At 42.7% G+C, this 23,035-nt stretch overlaps 1 long non-coding RNA gene across 5 annotated transcripts in view; it reads right to left on the bottom strand.

The window, feature by feature from the left end:
* LOC106504312 (uncharacterized) overlaps positions 1-23,035 on the bottom strand; it is a 289,381-nt gene that overhangs the window by 2,641 nt on the left and 263,705 nt on the right. The window contains exons 7-11 of one of the 5 annotated variants that reach the window (XR_014809566.1): positions 21,546-21,605; positions 20,950-21,033; positions 15,037-19,718; positions 10,894-10,993; positions 3,174-3,268 (exon numbers count right to left, since the gene is read on the bottom strand). This is a non-coding gene — a long non-coding RNA (uncharacterized LOC106504312). Of the gene's footprint in view, positions 1-3,173; positions 3,269-10,893; positions 10,994-14,201; positions 21,034-21,545; positions 21,606-23,035 lie in introns of those variants that run through there. The other 4 variants (XR_014809571.1, XR_014809570.1, XR_014809568.1 and 1 more) reach the window with 4 other exon arrangements.

The raw sequence follows: 23,035 nt of genomic DNA, 5'->3' as shown, positions 1-23,035 counted from the left end.
GATTAATCTCAGGATGAGGAAGCCAGACCCAAGGGGCTTGGCGTACTTTGGTTATGAGCAGATGTTCCAGAGTCAGGCTGGCCTGTCTGGGGTCCAGCTTCCCCACTGACTAGCTCTATGGCCTTGGCCATGGACTTGACTGCTCTGGGCTCCAGTTTCCTCATTCGTAAACTAAGGATAAGGAACCCACCTCTCAGGATTTCGATAGGATTCAAAAACAATCAAGAGAGTGAAACGGAGTTAAAAAGAAGCATGGCTTATTGTTATGATTAAAATTATATTTTTAATCAATAAAGTTTTCTTCTCACCTGATTCTGAGGCAAATGTTTCATGTCCTCTATGGTGGCCCTGCCTTGTCCCTGGGGTCAAGTTTACCCCAGGTACTCTGCTCATCTGAATGGGGCTTGTGGCTCTGTCCACTATGTAAAGTCTATAGGCTGGAATTTCTGTTGTGGCTCATCGGGTTAAGAACCCCACTAGTATTCATGAGGTGGCAGGTTTGATCCCTGGCCTTGCTCAGTGGGTGAAGGATCCGGCATTGCCACAAGCTGCAGCATAGGTCACAGACGCAGCTCGGATCTGTCATGGCTGTGGCTGTGGCGCAGGCCTCAGCTACAGCCCCCATTCACTCCCTAGCCTGGGAACTTCCATGTGTCACAGGTGTGGCCCCCCAAAATAAATAAAGTCCCCATGCTGACAACGTGCCCACTGTCCCTATCTCTGTTTATAAAAATAGACCTGGCTCAATCTTTCTAGAGTTTATGTCACTAGTGCCCCATGGATCTACGCCATATAGAACCAGTAATAAGAGAAGGCAACATATGCTGTCATTATAAAGGTGAAGACCTTTGCTTATCAACAGTCGAAATACAAATGGAAGACAAAGCTCCAAGGGAAAAGAGGCACCATGAGAAACTGAACTATGTTCAGTGCAGGTCACCAAGATGGGAAAGAGTCTGGAAACTACACTAGGAGTTCCCTTGGGGCACCATGCATTAAGGACCTAGCATTGTCAGGGAGCAGCTTGGGTCACTGCTATGGCACAGGTTTGGCCCCTGGCCTGGGAACTTCTCCTTGCCATGGTCACAGCCAAAAAAAAAAAAAAAGATGGAAACTATATAAGCAGTCATTATAAAGAGAAATAGGAAATTCAGTTGAGTGTATGGCTCTCTTAAAGGGCTGTGATGGGGAAAGTGGTAGATAAAATTATAGTCAGAACCAATACCAGTAAAAACAAGGAAATCGGAGTTCCTGTCGTGGCTCAATGGTTAACGAATCCGACTAGGAACCATGAGGCTGTGGGTTCAATCCCTGGCCTCACTCAGTGGGTTAAGGATCCAGTGTTGCCGTGAGCTGTGGCGTAGGTCACAGACCTGGCTCAGATCCGGTGTTGCTGTGGCTGTGGTGTAGGCCAGCAGCTACAGTTCCAATTAGACCCCTAGCCTGGGAACCTCCGTATGCCGTGGGTGTGGCCCTAAAAAGACAAAAAAGACAAAAAAAAAAAAAAAAAAAAGAAGAAGAAGAAGAAGAAGAAGAAGAAGAAGAAGGAAATCCTTTCAACACTTAGAGAGCTTTAGCATCCATGGTCCATGAACATATCTGCTCTGGGCATAAGATGGTCCCTGTTCCTGGAGGCTGCTTTCTTTCTGAGCCAGCACACAGGCTGGAGTGAAGAGTCTTATTTTAAAGAGAACTTGAAATTAGACGGCCCCAAATGTCATTCTAACTCTCAGGCTTGATGATCTGATCATGCTTCAGGGAATTAGTGCCTTAGCAGTGCTTCGTTGAGTCTCAGAAGCTAATAAAGTAAAACGGCTTTGACATCTAGGGGCAAGGAGCAGGCAAAGAGCCTAACCACCTCTCAGAGCCCCAGCTGTGGCACAGGTGCAGAAGCTTTCTTCCTGAACCACCTTGAGGTGAGAGGGCAAAGGGACGACCGCACGCGCGAATATCAAAACAAGAGCTTCTGACTCTGCAAAACGCTTCTCTGTCCTGGCAACTGTGAGCTCAAAAACCATTATCATTTGCATTAAAATTTGCATGACAAAAATAACCTCGATATGAAGACCCTGTACGTAGAATAAAGATGACATTAGTCTGTAAAACATGTCAAATCCAGTCCCAACTTGAGGACTTAAAAAATGTCCTTTGCTCTATTGGAGAAAATTTCCTTTGCTCTATTGGAGAAAATTTTCACTCAGATACTGATTTTTCTTCATTCTCCAAAGCTCTCTTTCTCTCTTATTTAAGGGCATGAATCTTCCCATTGACAGAGACATCAAATGCCTGCCATAACCAGATTGAATCTCGGACTCTCCTCTCTTCTTCTCTTGGTAGACATTTGATTTAGCTTCACCCACACAGAGACTCAGGATGGATAAGCTATTCTTTGCATTGTTATCGACAAATACTTACGTGTTATTGCAATAGACTATGACAATAAGTTATGTGCTATTGACCAAATGTTGACAGTGCCATAAAATATTTTAACTTGAACTGACATAGGAGGAGATGATCATGCAGTCAGTTCTCCTAAATAGTGCCCCGGGGGGGCCTCGATACTCTTTTTTCCAGAATAAAGAATCCTCCAGGGGATTTGAGATGAAGGACCATTACTAACAAGATGTAACTATAAGGTTTTTATGAAGCACGTTATATTAAAAACTCATGTACAATTAGAATGTTTGCAAACATGCCCTGCCATTCTTGATCCATGAGAAGGCAACATATTAAGGTGCTCACAGTTTTGCTAAAAATATTTCTATGTGGCCTCCTTACTTGAATGATTGACACATATGTGAATCTAGTAAATTAAATCCTCTGCTCAGAAGTCTTCAACCTGCATGCACCCAAACCGTGGGTCTGGTGAGCAGCCTCGAAGACGCCAGGCAAGGCAGCTCTGGCTTAAGCAAATGCCTTGTTTTATCATTTACAAACAGTGGGCTTTTCCTTCTTCAAGTTGGAATTTTGGAAATACGTCCATTTTTTTTTTTCCAAATTGCCAGTTCATTTAGATTCAATTTATTTTATAATTACTGTGGTTGATGTAAGTGGAATTCAGAGACATTCTTTTTTTACTTCTCTCCTTTTTCTCGGAAACTTTAAATCGTATTACTCATTGCTCCATAACTATGGAAATCGCTAGATTTCTGGAGGCTGCTTAGGATAAGCACCTGCAAGGCTCAGTCTTGGACAAGCTCAGAGATCCCCATGTTCCAGTCGCTGGGAAACTGGAGATCCGTCCTCATCCTTGTCAGGAGCATCTTACCTGAAAAGGAAAGCAAGGCTTTTAATTTTTTTTTTTTTTTTTTGGTCTTTTTAGGGCCACACCCATGGCACATGGAGGTTCCCAGGCTAGGGGTCTAATCAGAGCTGTAGCCACCAGCCTACACCACAGCCACAGCAATGCCAGATCTGAGCCGCGTCTGCGACCTACACCACAGCTCACGGCAATGCGGGATCATTAATCCACCGAGCAAGGCCAGGCATCGAACCCACAACCTCATGGTTCCTAGTCGGATTCATTAACCACTGAGCCATGACGGGAACTCCAAGGCTTTTAATATTTTAATTTCAGTCCCTTTGAAGCAAAGTATCTTTCTGCTGGAGATAATAATGACCACGTACTAAATACTTTCTATTCATTTTGGTCAGAAGCAAGTGTATTGCAAATACTATGTGTCAATCTTCCTCTTCATTTATACCCATTGAATATTATGACTTAGCAAAGTAAGTCTTTACTAAGACATTGAGCTTTTGTCTGCCACGGTCCTTTAAGCGTTTCTCACCCTCGTGGGGAAGAAGGGACTGTATTTATACTCAGAAGAGCATATTCCCCAAGAGAGAGGCTGCATACAAATTTGGACACACAGCTTGGCCCCCTTCATTTTCTTTTTATGTATCATTTTACTCTTTTGGAGCATCTTTCTTCCTTTCCTCCCCGCATTTCCTAGACAAGTCCCCTTCCCTCCCCTTTGGTAATTTTGCCCTTTTTCTTTTATTCTTTCCAGACAAGAACAAACCTGACTCCAGATTGGATCTAATCCTTGAGCTCTGACCACGGTGCCCTGTTACCTGTGCTGAGTCATGCTGGCTCTGCACCTTTGGCAAAGAACGTTGTCTGTAGCCTGAAATATACATCTTAGCCCTTTCTCAAGGCTCTGCCTCTCAGGCTGGACCTTTAAAGGCATCACACTTTTCCATTCATATAGAGAATAAAAAGTGGGAGAACAGAAGATACCATTTGTCTTGTTGGAGGTCTACAGGGAATTATGACCAGACCTCCATGGACAGATGCAAGAACAAAAGATTCCAGCACCACGAATGACCCAACCAGTCATGACCCCGACCCTTTTAGTATAAAAGCAATAGTGTGAAAGAAGCCTGACTTGTAAGTCAGGTAAGAGTGTTCTTTGGACCCTCGTCCAGCATCTTCTTGGTCTGCTGGCGTTTCAAATAAAATTGCTCTTCTTTGCCCTGATGACTTGTCTCTCCATCTCCTGGCCTATTGTGCGGTGACCAGATCAAGCTTGACTCTGTCACAGCCCTGTCTGGAACGTCTCAAGAAAACTGTATGTTTTCTTCCTAGAAATGTACATACCCCCAACTCTTATGGACAATTTTAGAAAAATGTCAGAGAGGCCTTGATGGTCCCAAACCTGATATTCTCAACAGAACAATTCCAAGTCTGCCCTGACAACAGCTCTCGCATAATAAGTTAGTTCCAATGTTCAATCACTGCTTAAACAAGCACCCAAGAGTTCACATACGTAACATCCCAATAGTGTCCTGGGGAAACTGGAAACATGGATATAATACAAATTACTAAGTTCCCCGAGATTTCCTGTAGTCTAGCAAACGGATTTTGGACTCCATAAAGCTTCAGAAGGGAGGTCCTATAAATGGAAAGATTTCAGGTTCTTCCCTGAGTGTTTACTGTGTGCTGGATGCCTGGAACATGTGCATAATGAGGTCCTGCTCTCTTGGGGCCCTTGGTCTACAGGGGTGATTGATGACTAATTCTCCTTGTTGTCAGGGCTTTGCCAGAGATGCCCTGGGCATACCTTGGTCTCACTGGGCGTGAGGCAGAGTAACAGTTAGCCTGGTGCCTTAGACCGAATGTCACTGTCCCCTGGAATTCATGTTAAACCCTAAGCTTCAGTGTGATGGCTTTAGGAGGCGGGACCTTTGGGCAGTGATTAGGTCATGAGGGTAGAAGTCTCATGAATGGCATCAGTGCCCTTGCAAGAGAGGCTCCAGGGAGCTCCCTGTCCTCTTCTGCTACGTGAGGACTTATCAAGGAGAAGGCCATGTATGACCCAGGAATCTCTCACCAGACAACAGGTGTATCAGTACCTTCATGCTGCTGGACTCCCCAGCTCCCAGAACAGTGAGAGGTAACTTTTCTGGGGTTAGAGGCACCCAGCCTACGGGATTCTGTTACGGTAGCCTGAAGGACCAAGACATCTGGTTACAAGGGAGTTGAGGAGGCTGTGCGGTGGGGGGACGGCAGGCAGAGGGGGGAAAGCATACCCAGTACCCAGCTGTGTGAATCGGCTGGTGTCCTAAAGAGCAACAGGTAACCTGGAACTATTAGAGCACCAGGTCTGAACAAAACAGAGGCAGTATTTTGCCAGGGGCTTATAGTTTATATTGAGTCTTAAAAATGTTAAACATGGAGTTCCTCTTGTGGTTCAGTGGGTTACAAACCCAACTAGTATCCATGAGGATGCGGGTTCGATCCCTGGCCTCGCTCAGGGGTTAAGCATCCGGCGTTGTCATGAGCTATGGTGTGGGTCACACATGCAGCTCAGGTCCCACACTGCTGTGGCTGTGGTGGAGGCTGACAGCTGCACCTCTGATTAGACCCCTAACCTGGGAACTTCCATATGCTGCAGGTGCAGCCCTAAACAGCCAAAAAAATAAAGTTAAAAAATACATGATTACATGATGTGGAGTCATTTGTGGGATTTGAAGGAGGCAAATGGCAGAACCAAATTTCCAGCTGAATCTGCATTTTATTTGCATGTCTCTGGCCATGTGCAGTAGGAGCCACAGTGGGAAGCAGGGAATCAATGGAGAGGCAGAGGCAGGACAGTTTCCTCCGCTGGAAAATGCTCTTGCGTCTTAACTTGTCGCAAAGGACACACCCATTTCCTTCATGATGGAAAAGCATGGATTTTGAAACACAGAGATAAATTTCCTTTTTCTTTCTTCTTCTCTCTAGAAAGAAAACATTTTTTTTCCTTTCCTTCCTTCAGCTTCAATGGAAACCCTGGGCCCAAGTCTTGTCTTTTTTTTTTTTTTTTTTAAATATGTTTCAAGCAGTTAAACATCCTCCACAGAGGCAGCTTTGATGTGTAATGTTCCATGATTTAACTAACGGCTCTCTCCCACATAGTCACCGAACTTTTCTGAGACGTGGCAATTATAGGATTATCCACTACTTCAAACATGAATTCTTTGAGCCCAGCGAGGGCCTTTCTTTGCTTAGACAGTAATTATGTTTTTAAAGAGGCCTTCACTTGCTTTCTGAGTAATGGGTGCTGGGATTTAATGTTTTCTCCCTAAGCTTTTTTTTTTTTTTTTTAATATAAAATTGAATTTGTGCCATGCTGGGCATCCTGACCAGAAAACAATTTCCCTTCCGAAGGTCATCATACTATCCAGGAGAAATGAAAGAAAAAATTTTCTTGAAGGAAGAAAAAAGAATGGACATGATGGCCGCGGCTGTTTACATCCACCTTAGAAATTACACTCAGTCACCAAGCCAGGTGACAGTCCAGCAACAAGCAGGGGCCTTCTGAGAACTGCACCCTCTGGGCACAGCTTTGATGCACCCTGTGTTCCCGAGAAGAGACCCCCTGGCTTGAGGAGCATAGGTCACCTGCTCCGAGTTTCCCGACACTCTGCTCTTGGGGAGACGGGAAGATGCTAGACATTTCCCCATCAACTCCTCTCACTGAACACGCCCCGCAAGGCTCCTCCAGCCTCTCCAGGTCACCTCCAGTCCAGACCTGGAGCATACTTCTCTGTTGAACTTTGTCTTGTGGTTTAAATTTTGTTTTGATTTTGAATTGATTACAAATTCCATGAAGTTGCAAAGGAAGGCTGAGAGGCCCCACATGCGTTTTACTCAGTGTTTGCCAAGTGTAACACCTGACCTAAGGATACATAGTATATATAATAAAACCAGGAAATTGGCATCAGCGTGTCAATGTGTGTGTGTGTGTTCTAGGCCATTCTATCACACTTAGAGACTCCTATAAGCACCATGCAATCAGGAGACAGAACTCTTCCTACCACCACAGGGCTCTCCCCTCCCGCCTCAGCTTTGCAGCTACAGCCAGTTCCCATCCCCCATCCCTGAGCCCTGACAACCACTAACCTGTATCCCTACCATTGTGTCATTTCCAGAATGCTGCATAACGCTAGACAAATGACTCCTACATCATATAACCGCTATGACCTTCTGAAATTGCCGTTTATGTATTTTTCAAGTAAAATACCCTTGATCAAGAGCCATCCAGGTTGTCGAGATATGAATAGTTCATTCTCTCTCTCTCTTTCTTTTTTTCTTTTTCTTTTTTTTTTTTTTTTTTCTTTTTTGAGGGCTGCACCAAGCTACGGGTAGAATCAGAGCTGCAGCTGCCAGCCACAGCCACAGCCACGCCAGATCCGAGCCTCATCTGTAACCTATGCCACAGCTTGTGGCAACACGGGATACTTAACCCACCGAGCAAGACCAGGGATCAAACCCGCATCTTCACAGAGACGGTGTCAGGTTCTTAACCGGCCGTGCTACAAAGGGAACTCCTCTCCTCTTTCCTTTTTAAAGAGGGTTTATTTTTCAGAGCAATTGAGGTTCACAACAAAATTGAGCAGGAAGTACAGAGCGTCCCCACAGACCCCCTGACCTCACACACGCAAAACTCGCCCCATCAACATCCCGCACTAAAGTGCTACATGTGTTACAGTGGACGAACCTACACTGACGTCATCTTTGCCCACAGTCCCTAGTTTACACAAGGCTTCGCCGTGGGTGCTGTACGTCTGAAGGGTTGGGACAAATGTATCGTGACAAGCATCCACCACGGTCGTATCACACGGAGCAGGTTCACTGCCCTAGAAAAATCTCTGTGCTCCACTTACTCATCCCCCTTCTCCCCCAGCCCCTGGCAACCAGCGATCTTTTTGCTGACTCCATGTTGCCGTTTCCAGAATGTCACATATTTGGAAACAGACAGGAGGCAGCCTTTTCAGACTGGCTGCTTTGCCTTAGCAACAGACGTTTACATTTCCGCCACGTCTTTTCATGGCCTGATAACCCATTTCATTTTAGTAAAAGGGATGTGTCTCATTGGATGGACTATAGTTCATTGATCTGTTCAATTACGAAAGGACGTCTTGGTTGCTCCTGCGTTTGGGTAATTATGAATAAAGCTATGGCAAATATCTGCATACAGGTTTTTGCATGGACACAAATTTTCAGTTCTTTGGAGGAAATACCAAGGAATATGATTGCTAGGTTTTACAGGAAGAGCATGTGGAGTGCGTAAGGAGCCACCAACCTGTCTTCCGAAGCGTCTGTACCGTTTTGCATTCCCAGCAGCGATGAATGACAGTCTCTGGTCCTCCACATTCTCATCAGCATCGTCAATATCCTCAGCATCATTTGATGTTGTCGGCACTCTGGATTTGGGCCATTCGAATAAGCATGTGGCTGTATGGCAGTGCTTTAATTTGAATGTCTCTGATGACCTATGATGCTGAGCACCTGTTCATTTGCTTTTATTTGCCATATGTCTTCTTAGATGAAATATCCGTTCAGGTCCTTTGTCCATTTTTGGTCTTCTTGCTGCATTTTAAGAAGTCTCTGTGTATTTCAGATAAAAGTCCTTTCTCAGATGTGTCTTTTGCCGATATGTTCTCCAAGTCTGAGGCTTGTCTTCTCATTCTGTGGACAGCACTTTCACCAGCACAAGCAGAAGCTTGTTTTTATTTTCATGACGTCCAGTTTATCAGTCAGTTATGTATTTTATAGATTGTGCCTTTAGTGTTGTATCTAAAAAGTCAGAACCATGCCCAAGGCCATCTAGATCTTCTACTAGGTTATCTTCCAGGAGGTTTTTTTTTTTTTTTTTTTTTTTTGCTTTTTTAGGGCCACAACTGTGGCACATGGAAGTTTCCAGGCTGGGGTCCAATCAGAGCTGCAGCAGCAGCCCTAAGCCACAGCCACATCAACATGGGATCCAAGACGTATCTGTGACCTACACCAAAGCTCACAGCAATGCCAGATCCTTAACCCACTGAGCAAGGCCAGAGATGGAACCTGTATCCTAGCTGGGTTTGTAACCTGCTGAGCCACAGTGGGAACTCCCAGGAGTGTTATAGTTTTGCATTTTGTATTTCAGTCTCTAATTCATGTTGAGTTAACTTTGGGGAAGGACATGAGGCCTATACCTGAAGTTACATTTTTGCGCATGGATGTACAGCTGTTTCTGTACATCTGATCCTCCTTTGAGCACCATTTTTGCAAACAAAACCTTCCCCTCAACCGCATTGTGGGGTGGGAGTCCCTCAATTTCAGTTTCTACAAGATGACACCTCCAGTCACGCAGATCCAGGCAGTGACAGCAGAGACCTGCAGTGCAAGCCTCCTTCCATATGAAAAAGCCCAACAAATTTGCTCACAGGTGTCTTTTCCCATACTCAGTGATATTTCAGTAAAAATAACAAGACTCAAGGAGAGGAGTTATGCCTTTGTGTTGTTTGAATGGTTATGACTCACACATAACCACTGTCCCTCCCACTTCAGGTCAAGCCCCTGAACACATGGCCATTAACATTAATGGGACGCTAAGGATAGTATATCTTCAAGATCATGGCTAATTATTAAATGAAACATGAAACTGCAACGAACTGCGTACTTTTGCCATTAACAGTCTAGTAACCCACTCAGCTCAGATCCATAGTAGAAATGCCTCGGATTTTAAAATGTTTGCTTCTTTCACTTCTGTAGGAGACAAAAGCTCTATCCTTTCAAACCGAAAAATAAAAACACACACGTAAACATTCATACTGAGAGAAATAAACCAATCTGCAGGCTCACCTCAGCAGGACCCAAGTAAAAATTATGGAAAACACGGAAGAACTACTTAAATTGTTCCATTTCCATTTTGGGAAGAAAGAACATGATGCAAATAAACACGTGTTGGAAGAAATGGGGAGAAAGGCTTTTGCTCGTAAGGAAATTGAAAGAAGCAATTAATAGAATTAAAGAAACAATCGATTTTATTCAATAGGTGGCACTTTGATTACAGGCTATCAGAGATCACCATCAATGAAGGAAACAGTATTTGCCTTCGGAAAGCATGTGCCTACTTTTAAGTTTCATTTAATAAGACAAGGTCAGTGAACGCTTTCAGGGAAAAAACAAAAACCAAAACCAGGCTCTGAGTAGAGCAGAGGGACGAAGCCATCTCAAATTATTTAGGTGATTCATTGTAATTAAAAAATGACCAAAGTAATTAAATCATAAATCTGCTAATAACCCTCCTCAGACTAGAGTCAGAATGGTGTGAAAAAATAAATAAATAAATAAACGACACTGAGAGTCACAGTTCCCAAGGGCTGGTCTCAGCTTGGTCCCAAATATGCCTGGTTCTCAGTTTCTTCCTGCATAAAATAGGGGATCGGAGTGCATGACTGTCAGCCTGCTTTTTTTTTTTTTTTTTTTTTAAGGCTGCATCAGTGGCACGTGGAAGTTCCCAAGCCAGGGGTCAAATCAGAGCTACAGCCAGATCCGAGGTCGAGTCTGTGACCTACACCAAGGCTCATGGCAAAGCGAGATTCCCAACCCACTGAGCGATCGAGGCCAGGGATTGAACTCACATCCTCATGGATACTAGTCGGCTTCACTTCTGCTGTGCCACCACGGGAACTCCCAGCCTTCTTTCAGGTCTAAGTTAGGACGCTAAACCACTTCTCCATACTGTGAAAGAAACACAAACTCAAAATAAGGAGAAAATGAAATCTGGATAAGCAAGTGTCTATAGGCCACTTGGGCAAGTGTACGAGTATTCTTTTTAATTAATGCAGACTTAGAGAAAAGTTGCAAAAGTAGCATAAGGAGTGTTCACACGCTCTTCACCTGGTTTGTCCTGAGGATAACCTACTGAGTAACCACAAGAAAGTTACCCAAACTGGGCGACCGACACTGGTACAATACTGCTCCACTAAACTACGGCCTTTATTCAGATTTCACCGCCTTTTCCACTACTGCTCTTTTTTTGGTCCCAGGGTCTCACCACGCATTGAGTTGTCAGGTCTCTGCAGTTTCTTTCAATCTCCAACAGTTTCTCTATCCTTCCTTGCGTTCCTTTAGCAGAATGTCTTGAAAAGTACTGATCTGAGGTTTGGAAGAAAGATGGCTGGCCTCACACCCCTCAGTTTGGGTATATTGGATATTTTCTTGCGCACACGTTAAGATTCTACACTTTGGGTAAGAATACCACAGAACGCATGTGCCTTGCTTCGTAGATCGCACCAGAGGTAGCTGATGCTGATATGTATTCCATATGTTTTTAATGTCTTTGGGTAAAAGTAGATAAGGTTCATACTCCTCTAATAATTTCTTAAGCTTATTAGATGTAAGTAAATTTGATTAGTTTATTCAATTATCAATAGAAGAATTATGAAACTGCTCTACTCCTAAGTAAGAAGTGCAAAGCATAGATAAACCTTTTATTTCTCCTCTAAGACAGATGCTGAAGTAGGGAAACGAGTGATTGGAAATTGGAAGGAGTCAGGAGGGCTCTTTCGAACTCACAAAACTAATATGACATTTCTTTGTACAGGGAGCAACTGTATTTTCAGTTAATAGCCTACCAAAAGCTTAGGGGAAAGACAAAATAAATGGCAAAATAGAAACATCTTAGTTAAGTATATTCGTGAAAGGATACTTTTTAAAAAATATTCTGTTTCAGGAGTTCCCATCGTAGCTCAGTGGTTAATGAATCCGACTAAGAACTATGAGGTTGCAGGTTCAATCCTTGGCCTCGCTCAGTGGGTTAAGGATCTGGTGTTGCCGTGAGCTGTGGTGTAGGTTGCAGACACAGCTCAGATCCCACATGGCTATGTCTTTGGCATAGGCTGCTGGCTACAGCTCCGATTAGACCCCTAGCCTGGGAACCTCCCTATGCCATGGGTGCAGCCCTAGAAAAGACAAAAAGACAAAAAAAAAAAAAATTTAAAATATTCTTTTTCATATTATTTTCCATTTTGGAGGGATTCATTCTTAGTGCTTTTTCATTTCAGAGATATTGTGGTCACTGTCTTCTATTTATCCTTAATTAACGCGGGTCTGTGCACAGTTATTTTTCTATACCCTGTGTACACACCCTCTACAATATGTAAGACAGCACAACTTTATAAACCAATACCTTGACCAACTCATCCAATGCAGTCAAATTCTTTGCGTCCTTATTTTTCTACTAGGAGGTCCCCCCTGTTATAGATACCCTCACCCCACTTAATAGCTCTTCTCTCTCTAGAATGCAGGGATTAACCAGGAGAGCAGGACATTACACTCCCAATGGCCAGATGAGATGGAGCATTTTCTTGCTTTATGAAATTCTATTTGTGCTGTGCTGCATCTACTGGAACATAGTTTGACAAAATTAGAGGTAGATAAATTCATGGAGTTCCCACGGTGCTGCAATGAGATTGGCAGTGTCTTTGCAGCGCCAAGACACAGGTTCAATCCCGGGCCCAGCAGAGTGGGTTAAAGGATCTGGCATTGCCACAGTTGTGGCACAGCCCACAGCAGCAGCTCAGATCAGATCCCTGGAAGTCCATATGCCAGAAAAGAGAAAAACGAAAGAAAGATAAGTTCTGAAAATGAAAGAATGCCTGGAAAGAAGGTGGAAAAAGAAATGGAAGAGACAGTTGAAGAAAAAAAAATGTTCAGGTGTGGGGTTGAAGAACAGCAAAGAGATCTGTCCCTGAATTTAAGTAAGGCTTAGAAATACTACAATTCAGAATTTAAAAAACAGACTTCAGAAATAAATTCAACAGTAGCTGGAAAAAAGAGAAAGAAAATGAAAAAAAAATTGCTGACTCTCTTCCAAGTTAAATTAACAATTAAAAGTATTCAGAAATGGAAATAGCAAAATTGTAGAGAAAAATAATTATGAAATTCTTATATCATGAGGCATATTCTATGTGTGCCTAGTTCCCTTTTAGCGACAGGTCTTTGACGAGCAAAATTCTGAGTAACAGTAAATAATTTTGAAGAGGTTTAATAGGAGATGGAAAAAGAAAGGAAGTATGAAACCATTTCTAAATATCTGAAGCATGGCCCCGTGGAGAAGAGTCATTCACCGAGACTTTTGGAGGACAAAACAAAAACCAAGCAGGTGAAAATTACAGAAAGGAAGATAATAGCTCCAGGTAAGAAAGAACTACCTAAAAAAAAATTATTATTTTTTTTTATTGTTTTTTGCTTTTCAGGGCCACACCTGCGCTATGGAAGTTCCCAGACTAGGGGTCGAATAGGAGCTGCAGCTGCTGGCCTACGCCACAGCCACAGCAACACAGGATCCGGGCCACATCTGCGACCTACACCACAGCTCACGGCCGTGCTGGATCCTTCATCCACTGAGCGAGGCCAGGGATCAAACCTGCCTCCTCATGGATCCTAGTTGGATTTGCTGCCATGGAGCCACGATGAGAACTCCCCTGAAGAATTACTTTGCATGCAAATAGGTCTGGCTTTCAAAGGAGGTGGCACCCTTCCCATCACTGGCAACTTAGAAGAAAGTGTAATGACCTCTTATTGTGAATGTGGTGGAGAGGCTCCTTCAACTGCCAAGGCTGTGCTGAATCTAAGACGTCATATGTGTCAAATGGGTATGTAAAGCATGTTAAAGATTTTAAATGCCTTAAAGGGGCTCTTCTGTTTAAAAAGCCCTCAGTCCTTTATGTTGGACACGGATGAATCAAGCCTTTTGCAGTATCTGAAACTCTGACGTTTCTATTTTGAAATTCCAGACACTCTCTGTCCTTCTCCCCACATTGAGACTCACTTCAATCCTGCTGTCAGAGGAAAAAGAAAATAGCCCTGGATGAGGTCTTTTCTCCAAAAAAGGAGGAGGAGGGGAGATATTAAATGGATCTACACAGAAGCAAGACATTCGTGTAGTTTCTCTAGAGGTTTTATTTTCATTAACTAACTTACCAAGGAAAAGGACTCCACAAATGACCCATGGTTATAAAATGCTCCTGGTGTTGGGAGGAACTAAGAAAAGGATTAAACTTGTCCGGGGCGATTTCCAGAAAAACCTATCCATACTGTGTTCCGCCAGTGACACTGGAAGCGTCAGAGGAAACGGACATGCCCCAAACCCGATTTTCAATCTCTCAGTGTATCAGCTTGCTGGCATCATCATGTTTTTGTAATTAAGCGCTATAGATTTGCTCACACGTCATCACAACAACAACAGCAAAAAGACAGCTGCTCTAGTGTTGGGACACCGTGTCCTCCTCTTAGCAGGACTGACTCGTGTGCCATGAGAAGAGAACATTCTGGTTAGCATAAAGCAAACCACACATTGCCCTCTGGCCTTGCTCTGCTGAGACTGCAAAGATCTTATCGGCCCTTTTCAGAGTGGCCAGCTCCACGGGACTTGGAGCTCTCTTCCATTTCTGCAGCTGGTTACCTTTATGGCATAATCTGAGATTAAACAGAGGAGGAGAGACGAAAAATAAATGACAAGAATTCTACTTAAAATATAATAGTCCCACTAGGAGACATGCGACGCTTAAACCTTGAACACCAATGACCATGCAGCACGCTGCTACGGTCTGAGCGATAAATCAAACACACATGGCTATGGCCATTATTTATATACGCGAAAGGCTCCCTGGTGAAAGATAAGATCTACCTTTTCATTTTCATAGAAATGCAATAGGAAAAGAGTAGCCTTAAAGTTCTAGTGGGAAAAAGAAATTTAAGAAGTGGTTGCAGAAACTTACGACAAAGTCTTACTGTCACACTCGATTTGTGCCCCGTGAGATGTGGACAATGCACAGGATTTTGGGGGGCTAAAGTTCACTATGAAGACGTAAACATTGTTGCTTTATCCGGAGAATGTCACTCCATCTCCCTTCACAGCCTCTCTTCGCATCAGACAGTAAAGCCACGGCACCATCCCCCGGTATTAACTCAGAGAGTCTTCCAGATGGTGACCCATAGGCGTCCCTTGTTCCTTTCATTGACGGCTGGTGCGATGTGTGATGAGCAGAGGGCGCAAGGCTTCGGAACGCCCAATGCCCTCCTCTGCCCGATGTCAATCATATTGGCTAGGTTCTTTGTCCCAGGTCATCATTCCTCTTTGGCATCTAGTTAGTAACAGATCTCTGAGCCAAACATATACTGGTTTTCACATGTCAATTAAAAGACCTTCGTCCTTCAAAAAAAAAGCACATTATAGACTTTCGGTGTCCTCACCATCCTCACAAATTTTCAACTGCGCCCGAGTCACCTGTCGGTGCCACTGCTCATTTTATACCAGAGTTGTTTTAAACATGTTAACAGGCAGTCGAGGTTTTCTGAAGACTTTGGCTTTTTCACCGCTTTTATGGTGAAGGACTTTTCCTGTTTTCTTTCAACCTTTATTTTTTTTATCCTTTGCTCTTCGATTATCTCTAGGGCAATAATCAAAATAAAATTTTAGTCAAAAAAAAAAAAAAAAAGAGCAGGGAGACGGCAGAGAAACCATTCCTATGCCCATGTTTCCTACTGTGGCAGCTTGGTTTGCAAACTAATATAGTGTCCAGGGGACACCAGATGGAAATCCATCCTCAAGTACTGTGTAAAGGAGATGTTCAAAGATTAAGGGAGGTCACAGACCAACAGGAAAAGTAGGTGAAAAAATGTCCAAAATGTTATAAAATATAATAGGAGATGCAGCAGATGCTAGGGAAGGCACCCATCCATTCAGAAAGGGAGAGAACAGACTCCTTGGAGCCCGGAGCAGGCAGTTCTGATGAGAAGGAATCGGGCAGAGAAGAGGGGAGACACTGCAGGCTCCAGGTCCACAAGAAGAAGTGTTTGCCATGGGCACCACCATGAACTCCCTGGCAACACAGACGGCTGGGATGTAAAGAGGGGGAGAGAGCCAGTGACAGGACGTGAGACAGATGAGGCCATAAGTGGGAGGCCCCTGTGCCAAGCAGAAGGCAGAGGAGAGAGAGCTTTGAAGGTAATTCCCTTCACCCAGCATTTGTTTAGGAGAAATAATAAACTTCTCTCTTTGCTTTATCAAAAAGAAAGAAAGAAGGAAGGAAAAAAGAAAGAGGGACGAAGGAAGGAAGGAAGAAGAGAGAGAAAGAAAGAAAGAAAGAAAGAAAGAAAGAAAGAAAGAAAGAAAGAAAGAAAGAAAGAAAGAAAGAAAGAAGGAAAGAAGGAAGGAAGGAAGGAAGGAAAGAGAAAGAAAGAAAGAAAGAGAGAAAAAGAGGGAAGGAAGGAAGAGGAAAAGAGAGAGGAAAGAAAGAGGAAAGAAAGAGAGAGCGATTGAACTGAGGTACACAAAGGCTCACCAGTGAGTCTAAGAAAAAGACCAGGGACATTTTTGCAGTGAGACATCTCTGTCTTGGGAAAGATGAGAGAAGGTGGTTTGTAGCAAATGTGCATTTTCACAAAAATCTCATTGGTATCACCTAGAGAGAACAGTGATTTGAGCTTTCTGCTTTCAACAGTTGATGTTCCCCAAGAAAATAAATATTAAATTTAGTCTTAAGGCACCATCCACATGTGATGGTAATTATTCCAACACATTTCGAACTGGCACCAACCAAAGGAACCGTCTTGATTTCAGCAGGTGATAACATGAGATGCGACTGGGTTCAAAATAAATAAGTATATAAAATTAAATAAATATTTCGTGTTTGTTGAACTTAAGTTTCTTCCATATTATGAATCTATGAGGTTGAAAGTCTAATCTTTTAAGTCTTTGGTCTGTCAAGTTTCAGTGTGAGACGAGGTTAAAACTCTAAAAAGAGCAATTCTATTTGGAATGTTCTCTAAATCGGTCTTCCTATTTGACTTCCTAAATAGTCAGAAGTTCATATTTTAACTTCAGTTGTGAACAATAGCTGGAAATATCACTGCTAGTTCCCAATTTCCAAACAACCCAAAGGAGCCCTCTCCATCACTCGCCTCTGCTTCCGAACCCTGGGGGAAGGGGAAGGAGGAGCGTGTGATGGGGCCTGAACCACTGCAGCAAAAACCACGGACCCAGCGCTTTGCGTGTTTTGCCCTCACTGCTGTCAAAGCATCAGGAAAACACAAACAGTACCTCCCCCTTCGCACCACCCTGTCCCCCCTAAAAGTCCAAGGAGGCCTCAGCTGTGAGCTTCCTGAATTTAGCCAGGTCAGGAGAAAGGGCCAGAGAAGCTCAGAGAATCAGCATGAAATGCTGGCAGGGCAGAGCAGAGCAAGATTCCCAAAGACGGAATTCACCTCCACATTGTGTGGAGGGCTGTCCTGCGTTCATCAAAAAGGAAGATATTTTTCCTCCTTTGTTTTATTCTCCAAGGTATTTTCACTTAGCATAAAAAAAAACAAAACACCTATCACTCTTCAGCGTTTACAGAGTCCTTTCATATACGTACCTTTTAAGTGAAACTCAGAACCACAAGGCTGGATCTGTTTTTCCTTGTTTGACAAATTCTGGTTCCATTTATCAGAGATGTGACTCTGGGCACATGAGTTAACATCTCTGTGTTGGTAAAATGCGGTCTATTATAGCACGAACCTCACAGAATGGTAAAGCCTGACAAATACCTAACGTATTTAGAAGCCTGGCACCTAAGAAGTGCTAGGGTACAGGTGCCAATATTCCCATTACTTACAAACGTGGCTCCTAATCTGTGATTTCATAAGTGCTCTCCCTTTACTGAAAGACTCAAAACTCTGTTCTTATGACACCAAACCTCTCTTCCCTCCCTCCCCCAGGCTGCTCTCTGAATCCGCAGAGAGGTTGAGTGGAAGGATTTTAAAGGAAGCCATCATTATACCAACTGTCTTCGGAGACGATGGATTTGATTCCCAAACAACTTTCCACATATAACTCATTAAACTCAGGAGCTGTTCTCCGCACTCTCAAACCTGAGGTTTGACGTAGCGTGTGGGCTCCAGGAGAAGAGGTGGGAGAAACATTTTATAGCAGAAGCAGGTCATTTAATTAATATAAACATGTGGGAAAATCCCCGCCCCGGTGAAGCTGAGGGTGTTCTTTCTGCATCAGAGGTTTTGACCGGCTCACCAACCAGTTTGTACCAAACAGTCACAGTCTTGCTTTCAAAGCACTTTCTAGGCATTTGGGCAAATTTGCACGTTTGACGTGTCCTCCTCCTAATCCGAAGCAGCACGGATGGATGCGCTGTTAGAACCTCCAGTTAACGACTGAATCCCTGGCGATAGTGCTGCTGATGTTCTTTCTTTGTAATTTTAAGGAGCTGAATAAAAACCCCATCAATTGTATTCTGAGGAATGTTTAATTCAAGGGAACTATCAATTCAATCATTAAACATTTGATGTAGATGTCACTTTTTTAACAAAAAAGATGCTTTCTTGTTAAAGTACAGGAGAAAATTGACGGAACCCTGTCAACCAGCTATAATGAAAAAAATAAAAATCATATTAAAAAAAAAGTCCACATTTAAGTCTACTTGATAAGTCCACAGGTTTTTTTTTTTTTTTTTTTTTTTTTTTTTCTGGTATATCTCTTTGGAGAGGGGCAATACGGTATTCTAAAAAGAACATGGCCTTCAGAAATTATCAGACCTGCAGTCTGAATCCCATTTCTGCAACTTTGTCGCTGTGGGACTTCAGGAACGTTGCTTAGTTTCTCTGAATCCATTTCCTCAGTTATAAAATAGACATGAAAGTGGGTGTGGTAGCAACCTGGGCCAGTGCCTGATGATGCCAGGAATCTGAGACATGCATCTGCCTCTCCTGTTCTCTTGGAGCTCATTTCAAGTGCAGCGCCCAATGGGGCTAAGTATGAGAAAGGTATTTGCTGCTCTACTGCTTCTAAAGCAATGCTGTCAGGCCACATTAACTTAAGACTTTTAAAAAAAAAAAAAATGGCTTCACAATCTTCCTGGCTCTTTCAGCACTCCAGATGCCTCTTCGAAACAAAAATTCCTCCTTCACATTTACCCTGAATGTTTCTCAGCTTCTAGAAAAGTCACTCACTTTCCTCTTCTACCTGGTTTAAAATAGTGGCTCTGCCCCTTTTGGCTGTGTGACATTGGTCGAATTGCTTAACCTCTCTGTGCATCCATTGTCTTGCCTATAAAAATGGGAATACTAAAGAGATCTAACTCACAGAGTTGTTCTGAGGAGTAAAAGTTAACATGTTCCCGAATGCACAATGAAGCCAAACACAAGGTCAGAGTTTGGCGCAGAGGAAGGTTTATTGCTGGGCCTCGCTAGGAGATGGGCGACTCATGTGCCAAAGATCCTGAACGCCTCCAAGGGTTTCAGCAAAGCATTTTTAAAGATCAGGTGAAGGAGGGGGGTGGTTGGTTGTTGCAAACTTGTTGGTGTAGGAATCCTTTTTTCGTGCAACTGTCCACACAGGCCAGGTCACAACGTTCCTATAAACCTCCAGCAAAACAAATATTCTCTGTGCTGCAACTTTTTATCTCTGTATGAACAGAAAAGTGTTAGACTGTTAAAGGCATTGCCTTGAGATAGGCTACCCTGTATATTTCAGGATATAGGCAACATTCTTTTACAGAAGGGGCAGAGCCGGCATGACAAAGCACAGACAACAGAGCATCAAGGTTAAAGTGAGAGAAACAGAACTCATATGGAGTCAGATTTGCTCTTCCCTAATACAAACACTTAGAACATTTCCAGGCACAGAGTCAGTGCTCAGATACTGGCCCTTGTCCTATTCTGCTCCAGCTTCCTGAGGTTGCCAACCTGGTCTTTCCATTGTGTTTAATGCCACTGAAATTTCCCTTCATGGACTTTCTAGAACCTGAAACTCTCCACAGGCAATCAGAACAAGTCAGGGCTGGGTTCTGTAGGGCCTCTGAGAAGCCACCTAGAGCTGAGCTTTCTGCCACCTGGGGACATCCTGCAACCATATGATCACCCACTACACAGCCACGAAGCTGTATTCCCACCGAAACAGAAACATTTTTCTCTCTCTCTCATATCTCCCTCTCTCACAGTCAGGCAGATCTCACAGGGCTGGACCAGAGGATGATACAGGGGGTGATACAGGTGACAGATCCTCTGATCTCAGAATCACCCTTTCTGACCATGAGGCAGTTTCCTCAGCTCCAACTTCTGTGCTTTGATTTCTCCCATCGCAAAGGTGCAAAGGCGAGCTTTGTTAGGAAGATTCCTTGACACCTCCTACTAAGAAGGCTACTCCTGAATCAGTTTCTCATGCTGAATCTGGGCCCCGCTACATTCAATTTCCTTTTTCTTGGAGACGCAAGTCAGTGAAATAAATTCCCCAGCAGGAATTTCAGGCATCAAATGCCCTTGTTTGGAAAATAAAGTATGATTTCAAGAAACAGCCAGGGTACCTGCTACTCCTAGATCAGAAAATATAGAGGAAGCAGTGACACAGACTACAGGGAAAGGTTGTTTCATCCCTTTCTTCATGGGCATCCTTAATCTAATCTGAAAGAGACAAACCACAAATGCCTCTTATAGACATCTGTACACAGATGGTCACTGGCATGTGCTTAAAGTGTTGACATTTCTTGCCAGAAGAATGCTCTGGGGAAAACAATTGATGAATATATTCTACTTTTGGTTTAGCTTGTCAATGCTAAGTAGAAATCCCTTTTTCTGAACGTATAGCCGAGAACCCCCAATAAAGCCATCAAGAGCAAGTGCAAATACATGGGCCTCACCTGGGGAACAGTACCTGCATCGGCACAGATCTTAAAGGCGTCCACAGCTTGTTCCTGGTCAAGGGCAAGGGAAACTTCCAGACTCTAAAGGACAAAAGTCAAAAAAATATTTTCCCAATTGTCTTGGAATATGGTTTGAAACGCATGAATTTTTTTTATGAAATTTCGTCATTGGAAAGAAATTTCCATGAGGCCAAGAAACTTAATGTCGCACTTACTAAATGATCATTGTGTAGAATGATTTTTTTTAATGTTCTTTCAGAGTTAATGAGTATTTCATCCGTGAGAGGTTCATTCAGAGCTAATGATTATTTCAAATAAATTTCAACTACAGGGAGATGAGCAAAGGTAAATTATAATATTTTGACAAAAACAGCTAGTAGTTTTATTTCAGAGGTCACATTCAGCTGGATCAAGTCCATATGTGCTTGAATCTCTAACTAAAAGGTTGTACCGACTTAATCTTAAATCATGAAAGATTATGATCCTGAAACACAGAATCCACAAGTTCTTCTAAAGTATCCATAATTTCTGTAGGATATTTACAAGCCATTGACAGCTCTTTTGGAACCTGAATTTGTGACACTTTTTCTTACCTCTAGATTTTTATTCGTCAGTTCATTATATACCTCAATATAAAGAAATACATATAAGCTCTGTGGGGATAAAAAAAAAAGAAAAAGTATTACTTTTATTCTTCATTTATGAGGAAAAAAATAACTAGTTTTATAGGTCTCACATGTATGTAGGTACCAGAAGATTTAGTGAGCCTCAACTTGGATTATGTCCTGTGATGTCCGAGATGTCTGTGTATTTTGGTAACAATTATGGCTCCAATTGCAATCGTGAAATTATTTTAAATTAACTACTGTAAATAGGAATTATAGCCTTTGTGCATAATGTTTTTTTTTAAGTCCTAAAGAAGAAAATAGTAGATACTGATTTGATTTTTAAATAATTTTAATTTAGTCTATACCTACTGTTCCAAATTGATTCACTTTTGTATTATTCTCTATTGTTATCATTCTTTTGTATCTGTCATCTAAAACATTTCAGAAGCTATTTTGATCATTATATTAAAATAAAACAAAGTCTGAAATGTGTGAACCTTTGCAAACTTGCAGAGTTACAGATTTAAACAGGACCCCGGCAGCTACCTTTGTTTTGACTCTGAATCTTGTCTGTCTACCAGCCCTTCCTCCCCTCTGTATGTGTGTTAAAAGACACTGGTTCAGTTAAAAGATAGTTCATGAAAGATGACCTGACATCCCCACAGGGTTGAGAAACCCACAGAAAAATACCAAAAAGGATGTTAAGCCAAAAACCCCCAATTAAGCTTGATTTAATTCAACCGCGTGCAGAGCTAGTCTCTACTTTTCATATCTGTTACATTTCTTTGCCAATTGAAAATCTTCCAAATTATAACTTTTATTAACCCCAAAAATATTTGTTCCTGGCTTTTTACGAACATTGCCTTCAGAGCTGCAGTTACTGCAAAACAAAATACTACCAGCCAATTATATCCAAGATAAACATTGGAATAATGCGCCTTCCTAGTTCTCACCTTTCTTTTTTGGTTTTTCTCTTTCCTTCCTTTGCCCTCCCCCTTCCTTCCCCTCTCCTCTCTCTGTATGTCTTTATTATATGAGGAAATGATTCAAGAGTGGCGTAGTTTAGGCCACAGAAAGGATGGTTTCCTTCTCATGAGGCTAGAAAACTGGCTGAGTCTCTTCTAAAAAACTCCTTCCCAGGTTTGATTGGCCTTGAATACTTGGGTGCAATTTCAATTCTGTGCTAAACAGGACGGCTCTCAGGCACATTGGACTGTTGTCTCCTTACAGATTTACAAAATGCCTCTGTGTTTTCCAATGGCCACAGGAAGCTCTTCAATCCCCAGGGGTCAATGGGAATTGGTTGATTAGATAAGCAAATGAAGAAGTGGGTTATGGCTTAAAAGTGACACAAAGGATTCATTTTAATTCAGCCTCAAATTTCAAAAAGATTTGTCTGCAGTGAAAATAAACCTATGAATATACATTTTAAGAGGAAAAAAAGCGTAGATAATGGTGAATTGCTTTCCAGGCCA

The sequence above is a fragment of the Sus scrofa genome, chromosome 7, assembly GCF_054392235.1.
Source record: "Sus scrofa isolate SSC_HxYL_T2T_F1_AM1 chromosome 7, Sscrofa_HxYL_maternal_Yorkshire_Landrace_v2.0, whole genome shotgun sequence".
Taxonomy (NCBI): Eukaryota; Metazoa; Chordata; class Mammalia; order Artiodactyla; family Suidae; genus Sus; species Sus scrofa.
This window is presented reverse-complemented; position numbering and strand designations above follow the sequence as displayed.